The sequence below is a fragment of the Bombina bombina genome, chromosome 2 (assembly GCF_027579735.1).
Source record: "Bombina bombina isolate aBomBom1 chromosome 2, aBomBom1.pri, whole genome shotgun sequence".
In the NCBI taxonomy this organism is placed as follows: Eukaryota; Metazoa; Chordata; class Amphibia; order Anura; family Bombinatoridae; genus Bombina; species Bombina bombina.
In genome coordinates this window covers 1,004,154,052-1,004,164,884 of record NC_069500.1, presented here as the reverse complement: position 1 = coordinate 1,004,164,884, position 10,833 = coordinate 1,004,154,052, and positions in this window count along the sequence as shown.

The window sequence follows — 10,833 nt, the reverse complement described above, 5'->3', positions numbered from 1 at the left end:
TGAAGATGGGTCCGCTGTGGAGGTCTTCAGGATGGAGCCGGTCCTCATCGGATGAAGATAGAAGATGCCGCTTGGAAGATGATGGTTGCCGGTCCGGATCTACTCTTCTTCCCGGATAGGATGAAGACTTTGGACCCTTTTCTGCACTTCTTCAGTGGATGTCTAGCCCCCGCTTGGGTTGGATGAAGATATCAGAGCCAGGACGGATCGGTGTGATACCCGGTGAGGTGAAGACAAGGTAGGATGATCTTCAGGGGCTTAGTGTTAGGTTTATTTAAGGGGGGTTTGGGTTAGATTAGGGGTATGTGGGTGGTGGGTTGTAATGTTGGGGGGGGGTATTGTATGTTTTTTTTTACAGGCAAAAGAGCTGAACTTCTTGGGGCATGCCCCGCAAAGGACCCTGTTCAGGGCTGGTAAGGTAAAAGAGCTTTGAACTTTAGTAATTTAGAATAGGGTAGGGCATTTTTTATTTTGGGGGGCTTTGTTATTTTATTAGGGGGCTTAGAGTAGGTGTAATTAGTTTAAAATTGTTGTAAGATTTTCCTTATGTTTTTAAATATTTTTTTATTTTTTGTAACTTAGTTCTTTTTTATTTTTTTGTACTTTAGTTAGTTTATTTCATTGTAGTTATTTGTAGATATTGTATTTAATTAATGTATTGATAGTGTAGTGTTAGGTTTAATTGTAGGTAATTGTAGATATTTTATTTAATTAATTTAATGATAGTGTAGTGTTAGGTTTAATTGTAACTTAGGTTAGGATTTATTTTACAGGTAATTTTGTTATTATTTTAACTAGGTAACTATTAAATAGTTCTTAACTATTTAATAGCTATTGTACCTGGTTAAAATAATTACAAAGTTACCTGTAAAATAAATATTAATCCTAAAATAGCTATAATATAATTATAATTTATAGTGTAGCTATATTAGGCTTTATTTTACAGGTAAGTATTTAGCTTTAAATAGGAATAATTTATTTAATAAGAGATAATTAATTTCGTTAGATGTAAATTATATTTAATTTAGGGGGGTGTTAGTGTTAGGGTTAGACTTAGCTTTAGGGATTAATACATTTATTAGAATAGCGGTGAGCTCCAGTCGGCAGATTAGGGGTTAATGTTTGAAGTTAGGTGTCGGCGATGTTAGGGAGGGCAGATTAGGGGTTAATACTATTTATTATAGGGTTAGTGAGGCGGATTAGGGATTAATAACTTTATTATAGTAGCGCTCAGGTCCGCTCGGCAGATTAGGGGTTAATAAGTGTAGGCAGGTGGAGGCGACGTTGTGGGGGGCAGATTAGGGGTTAATAAATATAATATAGGGGTCGGCGATGTTAGGGCAGCAGATTAGGGGTACGTAGGGATAATGTAAGTAGCGGCGGTTTACGGAGCGGCAGATTAGGGGTTAATAATAATATGCAGGGGTCAGCGATAGCGGGTGCGGCAGATTAGGGGTTAATAAGTGTAAGGTTAGGGGTGTTTAGACTCGGGGTACATGTTAGAGTGTTAGGTGCAGACGTAGGAAGTGTTTCCGCATAGCAAACAATGGGGCTGCGTTAGGAGCTGAACGCGGCATTTTTTTGCAGGTGTTAGTTTTTTTTTCAGCTCAAACAGCCCCATTGTTTCCTATGGGGGAATCGTGCACGAGCATGTTTTTGAGGCTGGCCGCGTCCGTAAGCAACTCTGGTATCGAGAGTTGAAGCTGCGTTAAATATGCTCTACGCTCCTTTTTTGGAGCCTAGCGCAGCCTTTATGTGGACTCTCAAAACCAGAGTTATTTTTATGGTGCGGCCAGAAAAAAGCCGGCGTTAGCTTTTCGGGTAGTTACCGACAAAACTCTAAATCTAGCCGTAAGTTTTTTATTAGCCTGGATAAAAGAGAGGAACAAGGAATTCCAGAATTTCAGATCTTCTTTACTGATTACCATCGGTAACATTTGCAGTTTATATAAGATTTTGGGAAAAAGGATCATTTTAATGAGACCAACCCTGCCTGAGATTGAGAGCGGGAGTTTTGTCCAGTGTGTTACTAGGTCCATGGCTTCTCTTTTTAGAGGTGTATAGTTGGCTACATACCAGTCTGCGGGATTCAACGACAACTCCACTCCCAGATATCTAAAGGATTTCCCTGCTAATTTGAAGTTATATTGAAAGTCGGGCACGTCATTAGTATTAGTCAACCAGATGAATTCTATCTTATCAGTGTTCATTTTGTAGCCAGAAATTCGGCTAAAGTCGGTGATAATACCCATTAATTTGGGGATGTTACATCTAGGGTTTTGCACATAAAGGACCGTGTCGTCTGCAAAAAGTGATAAATGAAGAGTAGTTGTTCCCACTCTAAGACCCTCAGTTTCTGCTCTAATTTTTGTCGCCAAGGGCTAAATCAAAGAGGAGGGGTGAAAGGGGACACCCCTGCCTTGTGCCTCTTTCCAAGATAAAAGGTTGCAACAAAGCCCCATTAACCAGAATTGCTGCCTGTGGATTAGAGTATAGGATTTGCAGTGTCTCCACAAAGGGTCCCCCAATTCCGAACCTTCCAAGGGTGAAAAACAAGTGGTCCCATAGGACCTTGTTGAAAGCCTTTTCTGCGTCTACAAGTAGAATGCAAGCTTTGTCTGCCTCTGCCACCCACCCCTGGGATTGTTTATTCCAATAGTGTGTTAAGAGGAGTTGAAGTGATCAGAGAAGTACTGTCTAAAGGTCTGTTGTATGTCAGTTGTGTCTGTTAATATGGCGTCCTGGTTTTTAATGGCTGCTATGAAGTTGGGACATTTAGTCAGTTTAGTTAGTCTAGCCAGCATCTTACCTGTCTTGTTTCCGTGTCTATAGAACCTAGCATGTGCTTTTGTCATGTCTCTGGCTGCACTCTGTAATAGTGAGGTGTCTCTTTGTGACTTGATGTTTTTATATCTTAGTCTATTGACCTCTGTGGGGTTGCGTAGATAGCAATTCCGTGAATTGAGTAGTTGCTTTAGCAGTAGTTCCTCCCTAAGGTGTTTTTGCCTCCTGAAGGTAATCACATAGGAGGTTACAACCCCCCTGAGTACAGCTTTACCCGCTTCCCAAAAAAGGAGCGGGTTATCCCTATGCTCATTCTTTAGGTTGCAATAAGCCAGCCACTCACCCACCAAATGATTTCTGAGATTAGCGTCGTGTATCAGATATCTAGAGAATGACCAACTATTTCTGTGTGCTTTGATTGAGCCAACATTTAGTTTAAGTGTAATTGGGGCATAGTCAGAGATATTTGGGCTGTCGATTTCGGTCTCTAAAACTCTCGTGTTCAAGGATGGAGATGTCAAAAAGAGGTCTATTCAAGATAATGGCCCCTAGTTATCAAGCCGTCAACCTCAAATACGCTGGAATTCCGCAGCGTATTTGTGGCAAGGCTGATTCGCCTTAGTTATCAAGCCCTAGACACCGGCAAAAGTAGAATATAGTGACTTAAGCTTCGATCCGCCGGGCAAAGTCTGACACAGATCGATTCTTATGTCACTCCAGATGTTCCGCACACAAGTTCGGCACAATCTGACTACTTTTGCTAGTTATCAAAAAACTAGCAGGTACGCTCGGCACTTTTCCGGCCCAGCATACCTGGTTTTCAAACCGCCGCCCTGGAGGCGGCGGATCCCATAGGAATCAATGGGAGTCTGACCATAGCGAAAGTTCATGTTTGCTGCTGCCAGACATCCCATTAATTCCTATGGGAGCTGTCTACACCTAAAACCCTAACATGTACCCCGAGTCTAAACACCCCTAAACTGCCCCCCCCCTACACCACCGCAACTAAATAAATGTATTACCCCCTAAACCGCTGCTCCCGGAGCCCACCACAAGCTATAATAAATATGTTAACCCCTAAACCGCCGATCACGGTCCCCGCCACAACTATAATATATGTATTAACCCCTAAACCACCGCTCCCGGACCCCGCCGCCACCTACATTATACCTATTAACCCCTATCCTGCCCCCCCCACACCACAGCCACTATAATACATTTATTAACCCCTATCCTGCCGATCCCGGACCCCGCCGCAACAAAATAAATTGTTTAATCCCTAAACCGCCGCCACCTATATTAAACCCTAATCTGCCCCCCCTACACCGTCGCCACCGATAATAAATTTATTAACCCCTATCCTGCCCCCCCTACACCGCCACCACCTATAATAAATGTATTAAACCCTATCCTGCCCCCCCTACACCGCTGCCACTGTAATAAAATTATTAACCCCTAAACCTAAGTCTAACACTAACCCTAACACCCCCCTAACTTAAATATGAATTAAATACATCTAAATAATATTTCTCTTATTAACTAATTTAATCCTATTTAAAACTAAATACTTACTTATAAAATAAACCCTAAGATAGCTACAATATTAATAATAATTATATTGTAGCTATCTTAGGATTTATTTTTATTTTACAGGCAACTTTCAATTTATTTTAACTAGGTACAATAGCTATTAAATAGTTATTAACTATTTAATAGCTACCTAGTTAAAATAAAGAGAAATCTACCTGTAAAATAAAAACTAACCTAAGTTACAATTACACCTAACACTACACTATACTTAAATAAATTATTCCTATTTAAAACTAAATACTTACCTGTAAAATAAACCCTAAGATTGCTACAATGTAATTAATAATTACATTGTAGCTATTTTAGGATTTATATTTATTTTAAAGGTAACGTCGTATTTATTTTAGCTAGTTAGAATAGTTATTAAATAGTAACTATTTAATAACTACCTAGCTAAAAGAAATACAAAATTACCTGTAAAATAGATCCTAACCTAAGTTACAATTAAACCAAAAAACTACAAAAAATAACAAAAATAAGTTACAAATATTTCAAAAATATTACAACAATTTTAAACTACTTACACCTAATCTAAGCCCCCTAATAAAATAACAAAGCCCCCCAAAATAAAAAAATTCCCTACCCTATTCTACATTAAGAAGTTACCAGCTCTATTACCTTACCAGCCCTTAAAAAAGCCTTTTGCAGGGCATGCCCCAAAGAAAACAGCTCTTTTGCCTGTAAAATAAAAATACAACCCCCCAACATTAAAACCCACCACCCACATACCCCTAATCTTCACATACCCCTAAGTTCAATCCGATTGGCTGATCCAATCAGCCAATCAGATTGAGCTCGCATTCTTAAAGGAACCGTCAAAAGTCGTTAGTCGTCGGGAAGAAGAGGATGGCTCCGCGTCGGCTCGTCTGAAGATGGCTCAGCTCCGCACCGGATGGATGAAGATTGAAGACGCCGCTTGGATGAAGACTTCAATCGGATGGAAGACTTCTTCAGCGCCGCCTGGATGTTGACTTCAATTGGATGGAAGACTTCTTCAGCGCCCCTTTTATGATGACTTCTGCCGCTCCGGATCTCCTCTTAGGTTCCATCGGTGGTCGGCTGGCTGAAGACGGCTCAAGGTAGGATGAACTTCAGGGGGTAGTGTTAGGTTTATTTAAGGGGGGTTTGGGTTAGATTAGGGGTATGTGGGTGGTGGGTTTTAATGTTGGGGGGTTTGTATTTTTATTTTACAGGCAAAAGAGCTGTTTTCTTTGGGGCATGCCCCGGAAAAGGCCCTTTTAAGGGCTGGTAAGGTAATAGAGCTGGTAACTTTTTAATGTAGAATAGGGTAGGGAATTTTTTTTATTTTGGGGGGCTTTGTTATTTTATTAGGGGGCTTAGATTAGGTGTAAGTAGCTTAAAATTGTTGTAATATTTTTTAAATGTTTGTAACTTATTTTTTTATTTTTTGTAACTTAGCTTTTTTTATTTTTTGTACTTTAGTTAGTTTATTAAATTGTATTTAATTGTAGTTATTTGTAGGTAATTTATTTAATTAATTTAATGATAGTGTAGTGTTAGGTTTAATTGTAACTTATTTTACAGGTAATTTTGTATTTCTTTTAGCTAGGTAGTTATTAAATAGTTAATAACTATTTAATAACTATTCTAACTAGCTAAAATAAATACAAAGTTACCTGTAAAATAAATATAAATCCTAAAATAGCTACAATGTAATTATTAATTACATTGTAGCTATCTTAGGGTTTATTTTACAGGTAAGTATTTAGTTTTAAATAGGAATAATTTATTTAAGTATGGTGTAGTGTTAGGTGTAATTGTAACTTAGGTTAGTTTTTATTTTACAGGTAGATTTCTCTTTATTTTAACTAGGTAGCTATTAAATAGTTAATAACTATTTAATAGCTATTGTACCTAGTTAAAATAAATTGAAAGTTGCCTGTAAAATAAAAATAAAATTTTAGATCGCTACAATATAATTATTATTTATATTGTAGCTATCTTAGGGTTTATTTTATAGGTAAGTATTTAGATTTAAATAGGATTAATTTAGTTAATAAGAGAAATATTATTTAGATGTTTTTAATTAATATTTAAGTTAGGGGGGTGTTAGGGTTAGTGTTAGACTTAGGTTTAGGGGTTAATAATTTTATTACAGTGGCGGCGGTGTAGGGGGGGCAGGATAGGGGTTAATAAATTTATTATAGGTGGCGACGGTGTAGAGGGGGCAGATTAGGGGTTAATAAGTTTAATATAGGTTGCGGCGGGGTCCAGGAGCGGCGGTTTAGGGGTTAAACTATTTATTTCGTTGCGGCGAAGTCCGGGATCTGCAGGATAGGGGTTAATAAATTTATTATAGGTGGCGGCTGTATAGGGGGGCAGGATAGGGGTTACTAGGTATAATGTAGGTGGCGGCGGTGTCCGAGAGCGGCGGTTTCGGGGTTAATAACTTTATTTAGTTGCGGGGGGCTCCGGGGGCGCCGGTATAGGGAGTAGAACAGTGTAGTTAGTATGGGTTCTTAGTGACAGCTTGTCAATTAAGCTGTCAAAGAGCCGAAGAGCAGCGAGATCGGATGAGTGATAACTCTCACAGTCCGCTGCTCATCGCCCCGTACTTGGTGTGCGGCTTTTTGACAGATTTTTTGATAACTTAGGCGAAATTTTTCAGGTCCGCGGCGGCGATGGTAGGCGAGGTTAGGCGGGCGTATTGGACCGGTGAAGGTAGGTATAGTAGACACGTGGATAACTATAGGCCCATGTGTCTTTTGTAGGTGTGATACATGTATAATTTCTCGTTTCGGGGTTTCTCTCCCTCCAGACATCTAAGAGCTGGAGTGCTTTTTTGAACTTATTTAGTATTATAGAGTCTTGTTTCACATATTGTCTACTAGGGCAAATTGAGACTCGTTGTGGGTTGTTGTACCTATCTGCAGGCACATGTGGTGCTATGTTATAGTCCCCCCCTAAAATTACTGGCGCGTCCACTATCTTTAGGATCTGTACTCTCATGGCACTCCAGAATTCTTTTTTGTGAGTGTGCGGCCCATATACCCCACTCAAAATCAGGGGAAGACCCTCCAAGGTGATTTTAAGAAGGACATACCTTCCCATCGGATCTAAAATTGTTTGGGATATCTTTATAGTTAAAGATTCTTTCTGAACAAGAAAGCCACCCCTCTAGCTCTGCTATTCTCGTAGGGGGTGTAAATGACTTCCCTGACCCATTGCTGTTTAAGTTTTTGGTGTACACTAGGTTTTAGGTGTGTTTCCTTTAAGATGGCAATATCAATTTTCTTGGAGTTAAGATATTTAAGGATAGCTTTCCTCTTTATGGGCGATGTGATGTCCCCCACGTTCCAAGATAAAATGTGTACACCCATGGTCTATTTCAAGGTCTCAGGGATCTCCTCCTCTCTCCACTAATGAGTTAACCTATTCCTTTACTCCCACTCTGTGTGTGGTGTGAGTGCTGAGTGTTTGTAGATGAGGTACTTACTGTCTGACACCCCAGGGTACTACCTGAGTGCTCCGAATGGCCCGGAGTACCAGTTCCGATTCCTTTGGAGGATAAGCAAATAGTAGTGGAACAGAGAAAAAGACAATGATTTGACCACAACAACGTTATTACTCCTATGCAATCAATACAACTCAAACAGAACAGTCAAATAGAACAGTATAAACAATCAAACAAACCACCCCCCCCCCCCATTTTCAAAAAGGATATATAAAAGGAACCATGTCATGCATGGTAAACTCTGTGTGTAAGAGCTTAAAGTCTTCAGCCTTTGCATATCACTGTCCCCCCCTGAATGGGGTCTTCACATTGTGGTGATATAAAGGATAGTTATATCTAGGCAGTACATTGTCAGTTCTCATCTTCTTCAATCCTATCCGCCTCTTCCTCTATCTGGTTATTTCTTCGCGATGTGTGGGACCTCATAAAGTCTTTGAGTTGAGTGGTGTTTTCGAAGAACTTTGGACCTTGTACCGTCTGTATCCTAAATCTTGCTGGGTACAGAAGAGCAATAGATTCTCCCTTCTCTAGAAGCTCTTTGCAGTAGAGTGAAAATTCCCTCCTCTTTTTTGCTACTTCAGCGGAATAATCTTGGAATAAATTAATTTTGCATCCTTCATGCACCAAGTCTGAGGTAAGTCTGTACGCTTTAAGAAGTAGTGTCTTATCCTTGAAATTGAGGTATTTAATCATGACTTGCCTGGGTTGTGCTTTTTGACCTCCTTTTTGTTGGAGTAATCCCACCCTATATGCTCTTTTAACCACACAAGGTATATTAGCGTTAGTCAGTCCCAGTAGTCTTGGGAGAGTTTGTTCCGCAAAGTTAATAAGTGCTGAGCCAGGAATTGATTCAGGGAGGCCCACTACCCTGATGTTATTTCGCCTGGTCCTATTCTCTAGGTCATCCAGTTTGTCTTGGAGAGCTTTGTTCTGCCGTTGTAGTTGTGCGACATTTAGTGTGGCCTCTCTCTGCTGTGTCTCAGTGTCAGCCACTCTTTGTTTGACTGTGGTGAGCCTCATGGAAAATACTTTTAGGTCTGTTGTTAATTTATCTAGCCCTGTCTGCAGCTGCTCGATTTTTGGGAGAAAAAGTGCCGATAACTGGGAGACAATTGGGTGAGTATCTTGTTGTGAAGTTTCTGCCACTTCAGAGGCAGTTGGTGGTGGCGAGTGAACTTCTGCCTGACTCTTAAGTCTTCTGTCTTCTGTCTTGTTTGTGTTTGTGTAATGTTTAGATCTAGGATGAGCTTTAATAATTTGTCTCAGCAAATGTCTAGTTTTAAACCTTAAAAAGCAAATTCTCATACATTTTATACTCTGCAGTTGGTAAAAAATTAATTGGAAACACATTAAGGTAAAAAAACATTGTACAGCATTACAAAGAGCCTTCAACATAAAAAGTGCCCAACTCACATCTAGTCCACACCGCGATATAAGCGGTAGAAAACAGGGCATAAGGCAACAATAAGAGCACGCATTGCGATATCCGCAAAAAGGTTACCTGTATGAGAAAGATAGAGAGCGCCCGCCATTATCAGCATAGAAAATAGGCCATGCTCCTATGTAACAGTCCTTCGCTCTAATCAACTGCGCCATAAACTGGAGTCCCCTCAAATTAGAGACGCCATGAATATTAACACTAATTATCATAATGCGCCCTCAGACATGTTGAGCAGTATACCGATCAGGCTGACAAGCCAGCAAAACCCGGAAAGGAGCATACAAACAGTATATAGAGACGATCCGCTTTCCCTTCACACATCCATACTAGAGAAAATAAAGGCTTAACGCCCATAGGAATACACTTAATAGGCCAAATTGACAAAATAACAGTTTTGTGCGAACAATCACAACGAACCCTGAATCCCTCAAGGATATATGATCCTAATGCAGTAAATAAGAAGCTAGTCGACACTGAGCTATCTCTCCTGTCCCACTGTAAGCTGCATCACAGTTTCCCAAAACCGCCCTTAAAGTTAACACAGGTATTATTGCCCCTAACTAGTGGTAATGTTACCCATGAATAACGCTAGTACCGTTCTGAGTATCCAGCATATGTACACCTTCTAGGTCCACAAATCATAAATGGAATAAAGATTTACACACAGTGGCTTAACTGCCTACACACGGTGGCTTAACTGCCTAATCAGCAGCTCAGAAGCCCATTCCTACTGCCCTTTAGGAAAATCCCAACTTTGAGGAGATTTTATATCACTATACTACATGACTCAAAAAAGGGAATTAACCCCCAAAGTGCTAGGGCCTTCTTACCTAGAAGGAATATAAGCACTTACCTCTGGAGTTCAGCTGCAGGGCCGAAAACAGCTTCTAAGGTATGACAGAGTCAGACCACCTCTCAGGGATCTGTAGAAAAGAAAAAACAGATTAACCTATCCTGGTTTTCTATAGAGGGGTAGCATAAATGTTAGAAGGTAAGCAAAGACTACCTTGCCATCTTCTAATTGCTAAAAGCCACCATTACTCTTACTAAAGAGAATTACATGGACACAGCATAGCCCCAATCCTTGCTTGCAGGGAAAAGTACCCATTAAAGGATTAAATATCATCAGACACCATCTTCGCACATCCTCCCGATGTTCAAGGCAAAGAATGACTTGGGATTATTATGAGTAGTGGGAGTGACTCTTAACAGCTCTGCTGGGGTGTTCTTTGCCTCCTCCTGCTGGCCAGGAGTTGAATTTCCACTAGTAATTGGAATGAAATTGTGGACTCTCCATGTCATTGGAAAGAAAAGCAAATTCTCATACATTTTATACTCTGCAGTTGGTAAAAAAAGTAAATGGAAACAAACTAAGGGAAACATTTTTTTACAGCATTTTACAGTATATTGTCCCTTAGCTATTGATTTGTACATTTCTCCTAATTCTGCATACTAGTATTTCAATAGTGAGTTGAAACAGGATGGGAGACAGGGGTCATCCTTGTCTTGCACTGTACGGTTTCCTTTTGTGAAATGACGTGAC